This window comes from Artibeus jamaicensis, unplaced genomic scaffold (assembly GCF_021234435.1).
Source record: "Artibeus jamaicensis isolate MK-2021 breed Jamaican fruit bat unplaced genomic scaffold, CSHL_Jam_final scaffold_1283, whole genome shotgun sequence".
Classification (NCBI taxonomy): Eukaryota; Metazoa; Chordata; class Mammalia; order Chiroptera; family Phyllostomidae; genus Artibeus; species Artibeus jamaicensis.
Genome location: NW_026522028.1, coordinates 552,681 through 575,042, shown reverse-complemented (window position 1 = coordinate 575,042; position 22,362 = coordinate 552,681). Strand labels below are relative to the sequence as shown.

The 22,362-nt window shown below is 38.4% G+C and overlaps 2 pseudogenes; both read right to left on the bottom strand.

Moving 5' to 3' along the window:
• Positions 1-1,259: 1,259 nt before the first annotated feature.
• On the bottom strand, positions 1,260-17,554 carry LOC119059924 (polypeptide N-acetylgalactosaminyltransferase 12-like; annotated as a pseudogene).
• A 43-nt stretch (positions 17,555-17,597) lies between these two features.
• LOC119059922 (39S ribosomal protein L40, mitochondrial-like) lies at positions 17,598-18,158 on the bottom strand (annotated as a pseudogene).
• Between the last annotated feature and the right edge of the window lie 4,204 nt (positions 18,159-22,362).

Here is a 22,362-nt window from a genome sequence, read left to right as displayed (position 1 = left end):
CACAATGGAATTCTATGCAGCAGAGAGAAAGAAGGAGCTACTACCCTTTGCAACAACATGGATGGAACTGGAAAGCATTATGCTGAGTGAAATAGGCCAGGTGTTGAAAGACAAATACCATATGATCTCACCTTTAACAGGAAGCTAAAGAATAAAACAAACAAGCAAACAGAATAAAAACAAAGACACTGAAATGGAGAACAAGGGGACAGTGACCAGAGGGGAGAGGGAAGGGAATTTAAGGGGAAAAAGGGGGAGTGATTTGGAGGAACAAATAGGAAAAACACAGGGATGATAACTAAGGGGTGGGTGGAAATGGGAGGGAGGTGGGGAGCATGGGGCGGGGGTTGTGGCTGGGATGGGAGAAATAGACAAAAAACTGTATTTGAAAATAACTAAATAAAATTTTTTAATAAAATAAATAAAATACCAGTTATAAAATGTATCACATACAATTGCTCTGAGTTTTAAATTTGAAGACATGTAAAAAGTATGTAACATGGTCTCAAAAATGATGTATTTAATTTTTACTCTGGAAATTAGTTTAGAAGTGCAATTCCTTGTTCTCACCCTGTTGTAGGCTGAGTGTTTGTATCTACCCAAATTTATTGTGGCATTTGAAGAAAGCATCCTTGGGAGGTAATTCTGTCTTTTTTTCAATCACATAGCATTCTTTATTAAATAAATCTAGATTATCTCAATGACATGAAAAGAATTAGTGCAATGTTCCCATTGCCCATCTGTCCACAGTGAGAAAAATCTAAACCAATATTTGAAGTATTATCAATTTATGCAAAGTACATTACATGAGTCTAGTTTCAATACATACAAACATCTTCCTATCTGCAAATACTTGCACATACCAAAATAAAACATGTAGTTTTTTTGTTAGGGAAAATAAAAGGTACAATAGTAGAATACACATTTTGAGAGGAAAATATGTAAAGGTTTTTTATTTCCTGACTACCAACAGTTAACATTTTATGATTACCCTTTGAAAATAGGGTATTTGGAAACAACTTTAAAGTTTTTAAAATCATTACAAAGCTCATTCACATTCTTACCATATTCCAAATCACTTTCACAAGTTGCACAGTGATTTCCTTATAAAAATGGAGCAGCCATGTTTTTGGTAGGTCTGTCAGTATACTTAGCCTATACTTATCCCTGTTGGGCTAAGTCCTGCGGCTCCCTACCTCCTATGCTGGTCTTCTTGGTACAATACAGTGACACTTTGTGACACTTTCTGACATATATTTTTAAAAGAACCATTTCTGATGTTCCAAGTTGGTACAGTCTCGTAAGAGTGGTATGAATCTGTTGCTAAATGCCTTCCTCTCAACCTGAACACATTTCTTGGATTGCATGTGAAATAAAGAACCACCCACCTGCAGGATAAACTTCTGGTGCTCTAGGGGCCAGTTCCTCACAGAGATGTACAATGAGGATATCTGTTACTGCCTCCACAGCTACGCAGGCCTCTAGATGGTAGATGTTATAGTGAATTTCATTATGGGACATGTACTCAAAAAAACTGGTTCTGACTCGTCCCGTGACAGAGGTACAGGAGGACCTGGTATCCAGTGAGTTTGTGTTTGTTGGGAAGGTTATAGTCAAAGCAGTAATCTTTTAGTACTTTGCTGTGGAGCATCCCAGTGAAGCCAGGACTGTCTTCAGGTACATGCAGTTCTGGATACATGATCTCCAAAAACCACTTGAACTCCTTTCACTGAAGCTTGGCACAGAGCTTCTTGTCTGCCACATCCCCAAGTGGTTCCAAGTGGGTGTGGGGATTGAGATGGTAGTAAAGCTCTTTTTCATATGTCATTATTTAGTTTTATTTTATTACATATCAGATAAAAAAACTTTTTTCTTAAAGCTTGCCTCCTTTCAAAATAATCAATTTATCTAGAACAAAAAACACGTGAAATTTATGTTCTGCTCAAAGAGAGTAGGTAACAATTTACCATCTTCAGAGGAGCTACAGGTTTGGGCTACAATAATAGCAAAATGTTATATGCTGCATCTGAGAACTGAAAGCCTTTACTCCCACTCTCATCTGGTGCACAGAGAATGGAGTGATAATACAGCTCTTTAAATTCATCCACCCACACCTCATCTGCACGGACACTCTTAGCCTGAGACTTTTTGCAGTAGGGAGCTCACTAGGGGAAAGTGTGGCCAATGTGAGCACAGGGGTGTGTCTCCAGGGTCCCACTGCACTACCCGATCCTAAAGGAGAATTCACATTTTTCTCTGCCCCAAACTTCCATTCCTGTATCATAAGACCTCAGATATTCAAAATATTTCTTACAGCAAAAAGGCTACCAGTCACTGTGGGAGATCTGGTGACATCGATGGGGAACCCCATCTTCAGCCACTCCTTCTCAGAACCATGTGCCACATGAACACCATCCTCCAGGGGAAATCTCCAATCTGGGTTTCTCTGGAGTAATCCGGGCACTCAAAGGTATTCCAGTTGTGGACAGAAAAGGGGGCCACATGCTGACCTGCCAAATTCTGAGGAGGTCTGCATAGCGGTGGCCATGCAAACTCAGAGACCAAAAGTAACTACAAAGGATGGTCTAAGATGAAAATCTATTTAACTAAAAGCAGCTTATGGCCAGTACTCCTGTCCTAGGCTGGATTCTTCCCTCAGAAATGTCCATCTTTACCTTAATTAAGCCTGTCTATTTTCTTTTTGCACCTAGGGCAACATACCTAATAAACAAGCCTTTGAAATGTCAAGGTAATTTCCCTTTTCCCCAGGAACAACAAACACATCAGAGCAGAGGCCACAAATCCCCTCACTGTTATTATTATTGTGTTGACTGTAACTATCCTGTACTCAACTGTATAAAAGAAGTTTGTGTGTATTGTTTTATTTTTCATCCAATCCCCAGAGGCTTCTCCCCTTTATCAAGCCCCCCTCCCTAATCTATCACCAATGAATTTCATATAACCCCCTTGCGCTCTCTCATGTTGAAACAGGGTGCAGCCAAGAGGGGGGCCCCAAAAAGGGATTTGGAATGGATGTTCAGAACTCAGGGTGTCCAGGGAATATTAGAAAGACATATAAGATGTCCTTACCACTTTACTCCCCCCACCCACAGGTGTAAGTTGGGGAAGGGACAAATGGAGCAGGGCCATTGAGAGCTGTTTTGCATAGCAACAGCTTTGCAGCTAACCTCTGGCATGATCATTTAACATATCTATAACATTTAACTGGCTGCACAGATATGTTAAATAGCTGTGGCCATGCTCTGATCCATAGGGATGGAAGTGACTTCAACCCAAGACATAACTGGAGGCAGGTCCCTTGATTTACAGCTCCTTCGTGGGAGCTTGGAGATGATTGGCTCCACACCATGGGGCTGTACCTGCCCAGACTCCCAAAGGAAGCCCAGTAAACTTGGAATAACACAGGAATGCTGGCAAGTGTAATTGATTGTAGGAGGAGTTGGAAATGGGGTTGCAAAGGAGGACTGACGCAGGGATTTAAAACCCAGACACTGCATCCATGTAAGAAGAAGGGGGAGTACCACGTGGCTTTGCCAGAGTGGGGACCCCTACAGCTATGTGAGAAGGAGAGGGAACCATGCAGCTGTGGCAGTGCAGACAGAGAGCCATGTGTTTTTGGACAGAGTGGGGACCCCCGCAGCTGGGGGTAGCAGAGAATCGCCACGTGGCTTTACATGGCTTTGTGGCACCTTCTCACAGTGCCAGAATCAGAGATCCTGACTGGATGGCAACACAGCTGATGGTACCAGTGGCCTGAAACATGGACGTGTGCTTCTTTTCCAGAGTTACGGACAGTACCCCAAATTAGGGCAAGGGGAGAAGGAAGCACTGTGGGCTTCTGTGGTTATCCTAAAAGACTTTGATATTTTAATGGTCACTACTTTAAGTCTATAGCTTTAAATAAATCTTTTCTTTCCTTTTCACAAGTCTCTGGTATTGAGAGATGTCTTTTCCTCTGGCAGCGGACAGATGAGCCCAGTAGGTGGTCAGGATGGTATTAGTTATGCTGTCCTTGTGGTGTGGGGAGGCCTGTTGTTCTGTAACAGTTTTTGGCATCCCTGGGTGGGCCAAATATTGCCCCCCTTGGACCTCTGTTCTGTAACAATGTGATTATAACATATAAAGTAAGGTACAAAACTGACATTTTGCAGAGCATTTCCCAATCTGTTGAGATATTGCTTCTTGGCAATTGTCATCAGTTTGCCTCAAATGAACTCATAGAAGTTCTCTACAGGTTTGAATGTTTCTTACCTTGACACCATTGATTACATCAATCATGAGGCACACCTCTACTGAGTCCTCTTTGTGGATCCTTTGCATCAGTGGCTCCGGCCACTCCTTGTACACTCACAGTGGCAAACCACAGAGGTCAGGATGTGGCACTTTGCTGCAGAAGCCCCTAGCAACCAGGCTGGCACCAAGCCCTCCTTCTTGTTGGCAGGGACACACCTTGGGCAACCCCCACAGCTCACTGGCCAGGCACCCCTTCGGGTGCTCTCCATCACTGTAGTCATCTACAAGGATAACTTCTAGCAGAATGTCTGGGAATGTGTAGAAGACATTGTAAACTGTCCCAGGGAGAGTTGACCAGGCTTAATCTCAAAATGCTATAACAGATATCCTGGGCAAATGATCATAATTGTATGTTTTGGTCTTTGAAAACTTTCTCTCCAACTAGGCAAGAATAACCCAATAGGCCTTGCTGCAGGAATTAAGAGCAGGAAGCAGTCATATTCCTTATCATGCTGGGTTTGCATTAACTTCCCAGGGCCAATGCCACAAAGGATCTATAAACAAATCCTGATAGGACACAAGGCAGTTGCATCACCATGGAAATGGGATACCATAAGCCCCATAAGTCACACACCGTGTTTCAAAGCTATTTTATAACAGTGGGTTCCCACCTTCTGGCAGGTGGTGTTGCAGCAAGATGCAGTCACTAAAATAGAAAGTAGATATTATCTGATGAAGCCATAGTAGAAAACAGAAATTATCTGTTACAGCCATACACTTTCCTCTTGCAAGCTACAGCCCCTCATTCTCTAGCTGCAGCTGCAGTCCCTCGCCCTGTGTACCCAGAGTGTCAGCAGCACAGGTGGCTGCAGCAGGACCAGCTTGTGCCAACTGGAGCATGCAGTGTGTGGGTCACGGGGATCCCTGTTGGTCCACCTTGGCTCCATGATGTCCCCACCTTGTGGCACTGGCTCCTAGCCAAGCCTGACAGCCCCAGTAGTGCCTCCCACAGTGCTGGAGCCCCAGTGGAAGGAGCCACCATGCTGAGCCCACCACTTGTGCTGAGTGTAGTGCCAGGAGGTGGTGTCGCAGCCCCAGAGGTAACTTGGTTTACATTAGGAATTAGGTCATGAGGATGGTGTCTTCGTCACACAATTAGTGCCCTTATAAGAAGGGGGTGAGGGGAAGAGAGACGGAGAGAGAACATTTGAAGCTAGGAAGTAGGATCTTACCAGGCACTTAATCTGCCAGGACCTGAATCTTGGATTTCCCAGCCTCCAGAAATGTGAGAAATAAACATCTGTTGTTTAAGCCACCTAGTCTATAGTATTTTGTTATAGCATCTCAAGATAACTAAAGCACAGGCCCCAGTATATCTGGGAATTGTTCCAGGAATCTGCATTTAACAAGCTCCCTGAGCAACTTGAGTCTTATAATTAGGACATGTCACTCAATGGAAATAGAAATAAACAATGATAATACCTTTAAAAATTATAGAAAAATCAAACATCAGCCGACTTCAGTAGCTTGAAAAAGCTAACATAAGGGCAGTCACACAGCTGTAAGTCAGTGTAAATACCACTGGACTTGCTCATATGCCTTTCAAAAAAAAATAGTCAACAGACATACTTCACGAAAACTCCCAAACATATTGAATTGGCCAAAAAGATTGTTTTTTTTTCCCCTCAAGATGGCTCTCATAGCACTTAGTTGTCTTTAACTTCATTTGAAGAAATTTTGTTAGGTTGTATTATGACAGCTGTCATATTAGTGTACATTAAAAAAACTTATGAAAATTGGTATATTTTTGTGTAGCCATTTTAATATTGAAGATAGAAGAAAATGTCCAACATTTTTGGCATATTATGCTTTATTATTTCAAGAAAGGTAAAAATGCAACTGAAATATAAAAAAAAGATTTGTGCAGTGTATGGAGAAGGTGCTGTGACTGATGAACATGGCAAAAGTAGTTTATGAAGTTTCATGCTAGAGACTTCTTACTGGACAATGCTCCATGATCTAGCAGACCAGTTGAAGTTGATAGAGATCAAATCAAGACACTGAGAACAAACAACATTCTACTACACAAGAAATAGCTGACATACCCAAAATATCCAAATCAATAAAGTTATGGGTGTAAATGAAAAATGTGTCTCTTATCTACAGGAAAAAAACATATGGATGCAATACAAACTGTGCTTTCTAGAAGTAGACTCTGTCCTGAGATTCTCTTGAGAGATTCCAAAGTAGGATGTACCTATATTGGAATGGTTTTGACTTGGCAAGTGGCAATTTCTTATGGTTCAATCTAATACCATTTCATCTGTTTTCAACACTTTAAAAAATAGTTGGAACTCTGTCTCTAATATACAAACTTTTTTTAAAGCACAATAAAAGGGTCGATGCTAAATATGTGATATCCAAAGCCAGAAAACAATGAATTAAAATATTTATAGGCCTGTGTGTGTTAGGGTTGTGAATCATTTACTAATGTACTGTGTGTTTTTCTGCAAATTCCACTTGGACAACCATATATTGCTGTGAAGCATCTTGTGCTTGAATGTTATGTAAACGCGTGCCCTTTAACAGTTAGAAAACTTGCAGGATTCAATTCAAAATGACCTAACCAACTAAATGGCAGTTTTAAAATCAGAGATGGTTCACAGTCAGATATGGATTTCCTTCTAAGTTTGTAAAATGTGACAAAATCCCATCCATTTCTTTTCAAATATGCAAGTGGGTTACTAAAGATACTTTTGCGGAGGAGGAAAACAATTTTTTTTCTCTACCATTCTATGTTTTTGGCTGAGAGTCCTCTGTAATAATAAGATATATTAATAGGAAAAAACTAAACAGAAGTTTAATCACATGTATAGCTACTGTATACATGGGAGAAAGTCAGAAAAACTAATTCCCAAAACAGCCCAAGCCTCCAACTTAAATACCATCTCCAGCTGAAGAAAAACGATGTTATGGTTGGGAGTCACTTATGGGAGATTACTAGGAAAAGCAGAGTAAATAAGGATATGGTTGTTGTGCATATTTAAGTCCTCGCCTTCTCAATAGATAACACTTTCTAGAATTTTAGTCATTCTTCTTTTCCAGGAACAGAGAGGATGACACCTTAGGAATGGAGATTCTCCTTATAAATTATTTTTTAAAGATTTTGTTTTTAGGGGAAATAGGGGGAGAAAGAGAGAGAGAAACATCAATGTGTGAGAGATGCATAGATCAATTGTCTCTCACATGCCCGCTACTGGGAACCTGTTCTGCAACTCAGTCATATGCCCTGACTGGGAATTGAACAGGTGACCCTTTGGTTTGCAGGCTGGTGCTCAGTCCACTGAGATTTGTTTCTGGGAATAGAGTTGCTGGCAGCATTGGCAGACTCACCCACAATGAGATGTCTCACTTCACCAAATGAGAAGTCTTCTAAACAAGAAAGTCCTGTGCCACAGCCACAGATCACCCCTCTGGTATGGAGGCAGCTGTTAGTTAGTTAGAGGACAGTGCTGTGGCTGTCCTTGGACTAGAGAAATGCATAAACACACAGCAGCTGGGCTGTAAGTTCTGTTCGGGCTCAGGCTGCGAAAGTCTTCTCACAGTTCTAACCCAGTAGTAGCACATGCACCAGATGCTCAATAATTATTTTGAAAATAAATGATGGAACAGTTTGCCAATTCTAAAAAAATGTAAATCCAAGTGCCTCTATTTACCATTAGATTTATCATTTAAAGTTACAACACAATAGGTATGCTACAATATTTATTTTGGAAAAAGGTAGAAATGAACATCAGAAATAAAATGAGGAAATGATTTAAAGATTTCAATTACCTATGCTTCCCCGATGATCTGAAGTCATAGCACCTACATCAGAATCAGCTTTTCTGTGTAACTGCATTTTGCAGCAGACCCCTGGCTTTTATTAGGAGTAGATTTATCTGCATTAGCAAACAAAGTAACATCACATTAACTTTTAGCTTGCTCTGCTTGTTTTCCCACACAACTCAGCTGGTCATAACTTCTCTAAAGATACAACATTCCTATTTCTGTAAATGTTGAGAGTTACAGTTCAATATTTTATTGAGGAATAACAGAAGATTTAGATACTCTAGCTACATTACATATTTACAGGACATGAATTAAGTAAATTGTGAATGTGACAATATCATTTCAAAAATTATAAGAAAATTATATTTTCTACTATCCCACTTAAAACTGTTAGCTTAAATGAAAAGAGGAATCATTTTTTTCTTAATGATGGAAACTTACAAATATTTAAAATGCTATTTCTTTTTAGCAGTTGGCCCAAGTTTTCCCTTGTCAGTTCTGTGGGTCACACCATGTCTGTTTGATGGGTAATATGAATTCACTGGGTTTGGAGATTTGAAGGTGTTAACTTTCTTTTTTTTTAATTAATTTTATTTAGTTATTTTTCAAGTACAGTTTTTTGTCTATTTTTCCCATCCCAGCCTCCCCTTCAGTCAGCATAATGCTTTCCAGTTCCATCCATGCTGTTGCAAAAGGTAGTAGCTCCTTCTTTCTCTCTGCAGCATAGAATTCCATTGTGTATATGTACCACAATTTTTTGATCTATTCATTCATTTGATGGGCACCTAGGTTGCTTCCAACTCTTGGCTATTGTAAATTGTGCTGCTATGAACATTGGGGTGCGTAGGTTCTTTGATATTGATGTTTTAGGTGTTAACTTTCTAAACCTCTCTCTTAGACAAATTCAATCAGTATAAAGAACACAATGAGGTGTGAAATTATGTTGCATTATGCAGCAAAGTAATTTATTCCTAGAAACACCTAAAGATGAACAAATACATTTCTGAGACATAAGAACATGTACTCTATATCGTAGGCTAAAATTAATTTAGCATGACCAATAAAGTTTCAAAATCATATTGGGAAAGTGTGCCTGTTTAGATGGCTTGGGTGTAATGCTTATGATGTTATGAGGGAATAGAGGATACTATGCAGAAAATAACAAAAAGGGACAGAAATCACGGTTTCATGGTAAAGAATGTATTGCCATGAATTTATTGATTTCCCTTTTTTCCCTGTCCTGGGGAGATTTTGCCATTCCATGTGTTCTTTTGTTTTAAAAATGCACTTATGGTACAGTTCAAACTTTTGATTATAAAAAAATAAACTAATTGGATTATAAAAATGTATCAAAGAACCTCTATAATTGCTTTGAAGAAAAGCGTGAACTCTTTTTGTCACTTGTCTCTGTTGAACAATAATATTAGGCTTCTTTATTTAGCACACAGCTTAGGAATTCATAACATCATTAATATTTGAAAGCATGTATCTTTAAGATTCTAAATCTTTTAATTTGGCTTTCACTTCCTAAAGGATAACATTAAGTCTGTTAAAATAAGAATCACACCAAGTATGAAAATATTAAATATAAGATATATGTGAGATATACTATATGCATATATATATCCTACAAGCTATATAAGATAAGCATATATGTCAGACATATGAGATATGCTTATGTGATATATTTAGCATGTATATATAATAGAAATATATAGTAGAATATAATATACATGTGATCTACTTATCATACATGTAATCTATTTAGCATACACATATGTAAATATACATAAGAATCACAAGTATGAAAAATGAATTTAGTATAAATATAAGCATTAATATATGTAATTAATAATAATTTAGTCTATTACAATGGGAACCATTTCCAATGTAAAATATTAATTGTAACATCTATATGAGGTATAATACACATATGTATCTTTAAGCTATACAAGCTATGCATACATGTAATATATTTATTATAAAGTATATAAAATAAGATATATACATAAAATGTGTATATATATGGTATATTTAGTATATATACATGTATGTGAACACATACACAACTTTGCTAAGTGTCTTAGGTGAACAAAACCCAGAATGAAGATTATCTCTTTATTAAAGCAGTTTAAAATTTTATCTGAAAATGTGCATAAACACCTAAATTGAGAATTGTGTGACAGGGCAACATTAATGCAAACAGTAATTATTATTAGAATAGGACATATTTTTCTTGATAAATTGTCATTGCTTATTCATATACCCATGGAAATATTACTAATGGGTCCTGGGTGGTGTGGCTTAGTGGATTGAGTTCTGGATTGTGAACCAAAGGGTACCTAGTTTGATTCTGAGTCAGGGCACATGCCTGGGTTGCCAGCCAGGTCTGCAGTAAAGGATGAGCAAAAGACAACTGCACACTGATATTTCTCTCCATCTCTTTCTCCCTCCCTTCCCCTTTCTTTAAAAATGAATAAATAAAATCTTTTAAAAAAGAAATATTACCAACAGAATACCCCTTTCCTAAGGACTGTAATGACCATGAATATTTTGGAAGTAATTTCTTATTTTATTTAACAAGAACAAAAAATCAAAGCAAAATAAAGACATGTTTTGTGACTTACAAACTGATGTGAAACCTCTCCAGCAAGCCCACCCTTCAAGTAAATGCAGGCTATCTGCTACTTTGGGGATGTCCTAACTACCAGGACAAGTACCAATCTTTATTCCTAAATGTCAGAATATATGAAGGATCATAAAAAGAGGGGGTCTTACAGCCTTCTAGGGCAATTTACTGTGTATATTCCCATAAACTCCTACAAGAAGGCAGCAAGAATGAAGGGAGAGAGAAACATTCTTCAATGCCGTCATTACATTCTAGGAAAAGCCAAGAAGCTACATGATTGTGGACTTGGGCTTAGAAGGGACGGGCCGTCCAGGAGGGGCCAAGTTGTCAAGAGTGTTCCTATTACATGGGTTGCTCTGAGACTGTGCGCCCAGCATGACAGTCAGGCGAGGAGAGACTGTCTTCAGTCAGAATCCTGATTTATGATGCACAGACTCGAGAAAGCACAAATGGAGCCGCAAGAGGTATTCTTGCTACCCTACTGTGCCTCACCATCATGAATAGAAGGTGAAGCCTCTCAAAGGAAATGATGGTGTGATTAGAGAAATGATGAAAACAGGGCAAATCAAAGGGAATGATATTGTTAAATATGCAGATAGTGCATAAAATGCATAGGAAACCCTTTTTTCCTAAATAAAAAGTTATTGTAAGATCCATCAAATGTTTAAATATAGGGTCTTCAAGAAGTTTTCCAGAAAGAAACCTGCTTTTCACATTTATTAATTCTAACAGTTTTCTGCTGGAGTCTTTAAGATTTTCCATCTATAAGATCATATGATCTGCAGAAATAGTTTCTTTCAGCATTTCTTGTAAGACAGGTGTGGTGGTGATGAACTCCCTTGACTTTTGTTTATTTGGGAAAGTCTGTTTTTCATTTCTGAAGGACAACTTTGCCAGATAAAATATTCTTGGTTTGCAGGGGTTTTTTTCTTTTGGTATTAAATCATTCCACTCCCTCCCGGCTTGCAAGATTTCTGTTAAAAAGAATATGCAGACAGCCTTCTGAATGTCCCCATGAATGTAAGGATTTTTTTCCTCTCTTGCTACTTTTAAGATGGCCTGCTTGTCTTTGATTTTAGACATTTTTAAAAAATGATGTTTCTTATAGAAGAACATTTTGTGTTGATATTCTGGGGAGATTTATGAACATCATGAAGTTGGATATTCAAATCTCTCCCCAGATTTAAGATGTCCTCAGCAATTATTTATTTAAATAAACTTTCTGTTGGCTTTTACACTTTCTTCTCCTTCTGGAACTCTAATAATGTATAGATGTTCTCTTAACAATATCCTTAGATAGTTTCTCTTAATGATATTTTTAGATTATCTCTCTTAATAGTAATTCATAGTTCATATAGGCTTTTTCACCCTTTTTCATTCTTTTGTCTTTTTCTTCTGTGACTACATAATTTCAAATGATCTGTATTCTGCTTCAAGGAGTGTTTCATCTGCTTGATTCTCTCTGAAATTGATGCTTCCTATTGCATTTGTTTATTTCTTCATTATAATCTTTAGCTCCAGAGTTTCTGTTACAGTTATTGTTTTTATGATTTCTATCTCTGTTAAACTCATTTTGTTCATGTGTTGTTTTTCTGATTTCACTGAATTGTCTTTCTGTATTTTCTTATAGCTCACTGAACTTTGTTAAAACAGACATTTTGAATTATTTATTGGGTAAACGATGGATCTCCATTTCTATGGAATCAGTTACTGAAATATTGTTGCATACCTTTTGTGGTATCTTGTTTCCTTGATTCTTCATCTTCCTTGAAGTCTTGCATTGCCAACTTCTCATTTGAAGAAGCAGTCACCTCCTCCAGTGTTTAATGACTATCTTGGGGAGATAAATACCTTCCTTCAATACTGTTAGGGGTCCTGAGGCTTTCTTAAATCCTTTCTATGGACATGCCTGCTTCATAGTTCTTATTCCTTCTTATGGGAAAACTCTTAAGATTGTATATATTTAATGAATCCTGCATAGTTAGTCCAGGTGCTGATGGTCTTCTGTTTGCTCACTTTTCAAGCATGTTATTGTTACATCACTGATCATATCATTATATATTTGGATGGGAAGTCTACTTTGTTCACTGAATGTGATCTCCTTTAAATTAGGCTTATGTATTCTTCATCTTTGTACTCTAATTCATGGACAATTACTGGTACACTGTAGCAGCTGCTCTATAATTATTGGTGGAGTATAAAAGTGAAAATTAAGAATTATAAATGGCCTCAAACTCACAGATGCATCATTTGGAGATTTTTCAGAAACTTATCTGTGACATATATTCATTACTAGTGTAGTACAAATTGATGTTAATTTTCTGGAATTCAATTTTGCAATATATTTCAAGAGCTTTGAACTGTTAGTATTCTTTGAGACATAGATTCTGCTTCTTTAATGTGGTCCTCAAAAGGAACTCATGGATGCCAACATAAACAAACCTTATTTTTCATTTGTAAGTTAAGGTTGCTCAAATCAAAATAAGTTAAGCAAAAAGTGGAAATGTAACACTGGAAAGAATTCTAAACTTCATATAATTGAAGAGAGAGTTGCAACACCCAGGGCCCAAGGTCCGGTAATTAGAACCAGAACATGCCTAGACTCCCCTGGACTTCATCTATCATTCTTATTTGCTAGTTTAACTTGACTTTATTCTTCAAACAGGTTTCCTCTCAAAGAAAAAAAAGATGACCCCCAGCAGCTGCAGATTCCCATGGTCTCTGCTTTAGCAACTCTAGAGGTAAAAGAGCATTTCTTATTCTTCTACCATCTCTCTATGAAACCAGAAAATGCCTTGGATTTATTTGCTTAGGTCATGAAATCATCCCTTGATGATTTCATTATAATCTTTAGCTCCAGAGTTTGACTATTCATTTGACTATTCATTGTTTGCAGGAGAGTGATAAAGTGTGTTGGTGAGCCAAGACAAAGATATCAGACAATCAAAAGGATAAACACATAAATAAAGCATATATGTACTGTAAGTCAGAGGATTAGTTCCAACACATGCACCATATTACAATATTAAATATGTTAAAACATATTTCTGGAGATAGAGATGGAATTAAATAATGTATCACCTGAAAATGGTAAAACACTTTACAATCATTAAAATGGACTTTACAGAATGTTTAAGGATATGAAAAGATGGTCAAAATAATATAGCAGAAACAAGACATAATTAAATTCTCTGTAGAGTATAGAACTATAGGTTATTTTCCTCTTAACAATTTTTTAGATTTTCTGAGTTTTTATACTGATTAATTTTGCCATACAAATATTTTTAGATACCTAATAAATATCAGGAAATACAATATACTGGCTGATGTTAGGGCTGTCAAATGGGAGTTTGTAGGTCTGGTAAAGAAGCAATATAGAATTCACATGATGGAAGAGTTACAATAGCATTTGTTTCACTGCCATTCTTCCCTGTAGGCCCAAAGCAGTGCTTGAAGCTTGGGGATTATAGGAATAATATATTTTTTGTTTCTCATTAGAATCTGTCATAGGAGTTTGTGGGTGTTGCCTGAAGCTCTTCTAGAATTGAACTTTGAGCTAAGTCATCTAAGAATTAATATTCTGCTGGTAACATGTTCAAAAGAAAGCCAAATTATCTAAGTTTTGACAGTGCATGTTGGGGCAAATTTTAAAACTCAAATAGATTGCATAGCTAGTGACAAAACACTCTTGGATTTCATTGCCAAGTGGGAATTTTATGAAGGTATGAATGTTCAGTTTATCTCATTTCTCCCTGGATTATACGTATATATAATCTGAGGTATAATTTTTTTTAATTTCATTTATTTATTTTTAGAGAGAGAGAGGAAAGGAAGAAGAAAGGGAGAGAAACATCAATGTGTGGTTGCCTGTCATGTGGCCACCACTGGGGGACTTGGCCTGCAACCCAGGCATGTGCCCTGACTGGGAATCGAACTGGCGACCCTTTGGTTCGCAGCCTGTGCTCAATCCACTGAGCTACGCCAGCCAGGGCATGAGGTATAATTTACAAATAAAAATTGTGTATATTTAAGGTATACAATGTAATGGTTTGATATGCATATAAATTGTGAAAATATTACCACAATCAACTGATTAATGCATTCATCACCTCACATAGTTACTACTTCTTGTGTGTGGTGAGAACAGCTATGATCTAGTCTCTTAGCAAATTTCAAATACACAGTATAGTATTAGGAACTGTAGTAACTATGTTCTACATTAGGTCCCAGAACTTATTCATGTTATCATTGAAAATCTTTATCCTTTGGCCAACATCTCTCCATTTTCCCTATCTCCCAGCCCCTAGCAAACCCATTATATATAAGTGAAATTATATAGTACTTGCTTTGTCAAGTGTACCAAGAATGCATAATGGAAAAAAGATAGGCTCTTCAATTAATAATGTTGGGCAAACAGATTATTGGCATGCAAAAGAATTAAATTAGACCTTCATCTTACACAATATACAAAAATTAACTCAAAACAGGTTAGAGTCTTAAATTCAAGACCTGAAACCATAAAACTCCTAGAAGAAAACATAGGGGAAAACTCCTTGACGTTGCTCTTAGCAATGAATTTTCTGGACATGACACCAAAAGCTCAGGCACCAAGAGCAAAAATCAATAAGTGGGATGACATCAAACTAAAAAGCTTCTGTATGACAAAGGAAATTATCAACAAATTGAAAAGGTAATCTACATAATGAGATAAAATATCTGCAAAACATATATCAGACAAGCAATGAACATTTTAAATGTCAAGCCCTAATTTATGAGAGTCTTTTGTATTTTCCACTGGGAGAGCTAATATAAAACCCTATAGGAGAACACCATAGGCAAAAGGTATGAAAGCAGGTCAAAGAAATCAAGTTACTCTTCAGGCAAACTCAAGAGAGAACTGATGGAGTTATTAATAGATCCCCTAACTGTAAAATACTGATTGTAACTCTGCAACCACAAGAAATTCAAATTTCTTGACATTGCTCTCTCCATGAATTGCAGTGACTTTTATGGAAGGAAGATATTAAGTTTCTTAAGTATCTAGCTGAAAGTTTTTTGAAGCTATGAAAGTAAGTCTTAGTCATAAACATGTCTTATTTCACTTATACTTGGCAGAAATCCCAAGTATAAGTGAACAAATGAATGTCATAAAGCTGGGAGAGAATTTAGTGAGAAGGAGTGCCTATGTGTTTATGTTGAAACTAAAGTTTTCTTTTTATTTTCATGAGTATTTAAATAATGTTGATAGCTTGTGAAATTTCTTCTTGGGTCACTGAGAATAGTGAGAAAATGTCCCAAACACAGACAAATGAGAACCGTTCTTAGACATCTGCTTTTCAACTCTACTTTAAAGATGAAAGAGATAGTGGGATTCAGGTTGAGATATTTACTACCTCAACTCAGTGGACAATGGCCACTCCTCTACAACACTTTGGGCTATAAAGATCTACTATAAGAGAAAATGAAATACATCTCAATAACTTTGTAGGGAAAATTGTTCAGTCTTAACTTTAAACTGTTTTGATCTGAGTTCCCTTTAAAGTAAAGCCGCCACTGGTCCATGTATGATGTTTTGAAAATTATCTTTCCTTGTCCTGATTTACTGATCTTTGGCCACAAATTGCACTGTGGCCAAACACTCCAACACACCTGTAAACTTGGAGTGTATCTCCAAGACAGAACAAAAACGAAAACAAAAATCGAAAGAAAAATGCAAACTAAAGTATCCACTCTTCATCTATCTTTACAATCTTGGCTTGTCTGAGAGCCTCCTTGCTTTCATGGCACATGACCTGTCCTATCTCCCAACTTTTGAAATCTGTTGCCACTTTTTAATCATATTGACCTCATCCATCTCATCAATAGTTAGGTTGTTCAATTTGTTTTATAAATTTCAACAATCACCGTCTCTCGTTGCATGATACCTTGAAAACCAGTTTTTCCCATTTTTTTAGTTGTTTTATGTGAAAAGGTAAATTCAGTCCTTATTAATATCTTGGCTAGAACTATGGTGACATTTAAAATATATCATCTTTTATCTCCTTCATGTCACCCAAAAGTCAAGCTGGTCAGTTCTCTGGGGATCACCTCTTCTTTCTAAAGCTCTTAATTAAGTCTGAGTTCAACCCACCTCCAACAGGAGAGCAGCATCCTATTCACTGACTGTCCCACCACTTATATCCCCCTTTGCCAACCTGCCATTAACAATATGGCCCCAATCAACCATCCTAGCCCTTATGCCTGCAGTCATAGTGGAAGCAGTAACTATGGAGGATATACTTTGGGACAAATAAATGTCTTTAAGAAATTTGGGTTGGTTCTACTTATGCAAAGCCAGGTGGAACATGGAGGAAATGGTGTGAAGAATTTGGGCCAAGAAAATACCAGAGCTTCTATTCACTGAGTACTAGATATATAGTTTTTGAGTTTGATATGTGTGGAATCACCTAAATGCTCCATTTGTAGCTCAGTGTGAGCACAGATCAAGCCTCAAATTCTCCTGGTGCCTGTTTATAATACAGTGCTTACTGAACATAATGTCTTTACTTATTTTGATTTTTTAATTCATATTTAAATAACATAAGCTTAAGAATGGGGAATGAGGTGGGGGAGAGCCAAATATGTAATTTTATATGAGTAAAAGCACTTGAAATCAACCATCCCAGGGCATGAACTTGCATATAAAACTGGCATCTACAACTTGCCATGACAAACATATGCCAATTCTTACTTGACTATATGTTTCTTAAGCATATGTTATAGAAATTCTTTTTTTTATTAAACTTACATTTATTCTCAGCATACCCAATTCTGTGACAAGCAGGCTTCAGCTCTGGTCATTCTGGCTCTTGTGGGCAATGTGTTCCCACAGCTACCTACAGCTCTACCTCTTGAATTCCACCTGTGTGTACACCTTGGTGGATCTATGGTACCTGCCTTTTGGGGGATGGTAGTTGGAGAGCAGTAGTGTGTAATCCGACCCTTCTCTCTCAAAGGGGAACAGACTGGGGTCCTGCTTGATGGGTTCCACATGGAACTCCTGGGATGGAAGTTGTAGCTCCTGCAGAGCTTCCTGCTGGGCCTCAAGCATGCACTTGAAGACTTCCCTCTCCATCTTATGCTCTCACTGAGTGTACAGAAGCAAAGCTCTTCAGGAGCAAAGCTCTCTACTCAACCTCCTCAAAGGAAAGCAATACCTGAAGTCACTATCTTACTTTATACAAGAACCTCACAGGCATAATAAAATCTTCAATGGGAACTAAATTCTGTCTAGCCTTTATAGTCATCCAATCCTCTTTTTCAAAGGGTCCTTTGCAGCTGGGTCTTTTTTAAGGATCTGTCTCCTTTTTTCACACAAGTTCATCTCTAATGGGAATGAGTTCCCAAAAAGACAACAAGCTCACTGGTACGTGTCTCTAATTTGTGTTTGCCATGTTCCCAGATGTCAGCATGGCCAGCACAGAGCACATGGTAGCTCCCAGCACCATGGTGGCCTTGGCCTCTAAGGCAGCCAACCAGCTGCTTCTAGGTACAAACCTCAGCAGTCCAGCCCATGATGCTCCATGCTACAGTCCAAGTTATTTTTAATATTGTGTTTGTGATGCTTAGGGCATTGGAAACCATGTTTTGCAGGATCCATGAATGCTAAATGAAAGTAATAAGCAGCCCTCTCATTTTTGTGGCCTCCAAAAAACTAAAGGGATTTTCAAGCAGTATGTACTCATATACTAATACTTCATAAATTCATTAGTTTACTCTCACATGGAAGTATTAGAACAACCAGTGAACATTTGGTAGATTCAGCTTCTGCTTTTTTCATGGGCTCTCTCTACCAAAAACTTTTTAGTAACAAAATCACTCAGGTGGAGACAGCATATTCTAAGGCTTTAGGCTAATGTTGGTTCCTAAGCATCCTTCAAGTCTACTTCAAATATGTCCTGATGAATTGATGGGGAATATGTAGACACAGAGATTAGCCAGTCTGATCTCCACAGAATAGGAGTGAGTCCACTCCAAAGCTTGGCCCATTCCTAACTGCACCAGGTACAGTGGGGGACTTCTACCAGTCTGCTCTGGTTTTGTCTGGGAAACTTGCACTCACTCATCAGTGGAAGACATATCATAATGTTTAACTTGTCTTATATATGGGATAAATGAGAAAGCCCAAAGAACTAGAACTACAGGATATCATTTTCATGATTAGTAAGCACATTCCTTTTTTAAAAATTTTATTTACTTATTTTTCAAGCACAGTTTTCTTTCTATTTCTCCCATCCCAGCCCCCCTGCCCCATACTCCCCACCTCCCTCCCATTTCCACCCCCTTAGTTCTTGTCCTTGTGTCTTTCATACATGTTCCTCCAAATCCCTCCCCCTTTTTCCCCCTAAATTTCCATTCCCTCTCCCCTCTGGTCACTGTCCCCTTGTTCTCTATTTCAGTGTCTTTGTTTTTATTCTGCTTGCTTGTTTGTTTTGTTGTTTAGCTTCCTGTTAAAGGTGAGATCATATGGTATTTGTCTTTCAACACCTGGCCTATTTCACTCAGCATAATGCTTTCCAGTTCCATCCATGTTGTTGCAAAGGGTAGGAGCTCCTTCTTTCTCTCTGCTGCATAGAATTCCATTGTGTACATGTACCACGATTTTTTGATCCATTCATTTACTGACAGGCACCTAGGTTGCTTCCAGCTCTTGGCTATTGTAAATTGTACTGCTATGAACATGGGGTGCATAGGCTCTTTTGGATTGGTGTTTTAGGACTCTTAGGATATAATCCTAGCAGTGGAATTGCTGGGTCAAAAGGCAGGTCAATTTTTATTTTTCTGAGAAAATTCCATACTGTTTTCCATAATGGTTGTACCTGTCTGCAATCCCACCAACAGTGAACTAAGGACCCCTTTTCCCCACAACTTCTCCAACATTTGTTGTTTGTTGCTTTGTTTATGATAGCCATCCTGACCAGTGTAAAGTGGTATCTCATTGTGGTTTTAATTTGCATCTCTCTGATGGCTAATGATATTGAGCATCTCTTCATGTGTCTCTGGATCTTCTGTATGTCCTCCTTGGAGAAGTGTCTGTTCAAGTCCTTTTCCCATTTTTTAATTGGGTTGGTTGTCTTCTTAGAGTGGAGTCGTGTAAGTTCTTTGTATATTTTGGAGATTAAACCTTTGTGGTATCATTGGCAAATATGCTTTCCCATACAGTTGCTTGTCTTACTAGTTTAATATTGTTTTCTTTAGCCATGCAGAAGCTTTTTATTTTGATGAGATCCCATTTGTTTATTCTTTCCTTTATATTCCTTGCTCTAGGGGACATATCAGTAAATATGCTGCTGCGTGAAATATCTGAGATTTTCTTGCCAATGTTCTCCTCTAGAACTTTAATGGTATCAAGGCTTATATTTAAGTCTTTTATCCCCCTTGAATTTCTTTTGGTGTATGCTGTAAGTCAGTGCTCAAGTTTCATTTTTTTAATTTTTTTATTGATTATGCTGTTACAGTTGTTCTATTCCCCCCTTCATTCCCCTCCACCCTACCCACCCCCGTCCCCACCATTACCCCCCCTTTAGTTTATGTCCATGTGTCTCAAGTTCTTTAGATTCTGTATTTCCCCTACTATTCTTACCCTCCCCCTATCTATTTTCTATCTACTGTCTCTGCTACTTATTTTCTGTACCTTCTCCCCTCTTCTCCTCCTCCCACTCCCCTGTTGCTAACCCTCCTTGAGATCTTCATTTCTATGTTTCCACTCCTGATCTAGCTGTCCTTTTAGTTTGCTTTTGTTTTAGGTTTTGTTGTTAGTAACTGTGAGTTTGTTGTCCTTTCACTGTTCATGTTTCTTTAACTTCTTTTTCTTAGATAAGTCCCTTTAACATTTCATATAATAAGGGCTTAGTGATGATGAACTCCTTGAATTTGATCTTATCTGAGAAGCACTTTATCTGTCCTTCCATTCTAAATGAAAGTTTTGCTGGATAGAGCAGTCTTGGTTGTAGGTCTTTGGATTTCATGACTTGGAATACCTCTTTCCAGACCCTTCTTGCCTGTAAGGTCTCTTTTGAGAAATCTGCTGACAGTCTGATGGGGACTCCTTTGTAGATGACTGTCCCCTTAGCTCTTGCTGCTTCTAGGATTCTCTGCTTCATTTTAATCTTGGCTAATGTAATTACGATGTGCCTTGGTGTGTTCCTTCTTGGGTCCAACTTCTTTGGGACTCTCTGAGCTTCCTGGATTTCCTGGAAGTCTATTTCCTTTGCCAGATTGGGGGAAATTCTCCTTTATTATTTGTTCAAATAAGTTTTCCACTGGTGGCTGTGCCTTTCCCCCTTCTGGTACCCCTATAATTCGGATGTTGGAGCATTTAAAGATGTCCTGGAGGTTCCTAAGACTCTCCTCATTTCTTTGAATTCTTGCTTCTTGACTCTTTTCTGTTTGGCAATTATTTGCTTTCTTCTGGTCCACTTCATTGATTTGAGTCCCAGTTTCCTTTTCATTGCTATTGGTTTCTTGTGCAATTCCATTCATTTCAATTAGTTTCGCCTTCATATATTTGTCTAATTTGTGGGTATAATCAACCAGTTCTGTGAGGATCCTGATCACCAGTGTTTTAAACTGTGTGTCTGAGAGTTTTACTATTTCTTCATTGCTTAGATTTATAGGCTCTGGGGCTTTGAGATCTTCTTGAGACATTTTTGGTCTGTTCGTGCCCTTTAAGTGTGAGGAGAGGAGCCTTGGACTCCCAGGTCGCTGGGTTGTGACACTGTATGTGGGGGCGTGGTCAGAGCGGGGAAATGGCAACCCCCTCTGCTGTTTGTTGCTGCTGGGTGAGGGGCAGAGGCTTAGGTGGTTCACCTGGGCCAGGCCAGTCAGAGTCGCTGGGTTATGAGGCTGTATGTGGAGGTGGGGTCAGAGCAGGGAAATGGCGGCGCCCTCCCTGCTGCTTGCTGCGGGGACTGGCTGTGTCCCGGTCCAATTGCCCACTCCCTCGCTTGTCTATCCCCAAACCAATGTGCAACCACAGTCAACCTGCAGCCCTGCTCCCTCCCTGTTTCCCTGTGGTTGCTCCTTTGGTCGCTTGCTTGGTCGCTTACTAGGTCCAAACATGCACCTGGATGCCCTGCACCTGAGTTCGTCTGACCGAGTTTTCCTATGTAACCCTGCTCCACCAGCTGCTGGTTTCACCCCTTACCGGTCAGGCTGAAGAATTTGTTGTTAACAGACTTCTGAAAAGTTCAATTTTCTGTGTTCTGGCTATGTTTTCTGTTGCTAATATTTAGTTGTCTCTAAACTTGGTTGTGTGAGAAGGTACGGCTTATCCATCTATGCCTCCATCTTGGCGGAAGTCTCAAGTTTCTTTTTTTTTTTTTGCAGGTAGCTGTCCAGTTCTCCCAACACCATTTGTTAAAGAGGCTATCTTTACTTCATTTTATGTTACTGCCCCCTTTGTCAAATATTAATTGACTGTACAGGGTTGGGTTTATTTCTGGGCTCTCTGTTCTGTTCCATTGGTCTATGTGCCTGTTTTTATGCCAGTACCAGGCTGTTTTGATTACAGTGGCCTTATAATACAATTTGATATCAGGTATTGTGATTCCTCCTACTTTGTTCTTCTTCCTCAAAATAGCAGCTTCTATTTGGGCTCACTTATGGTT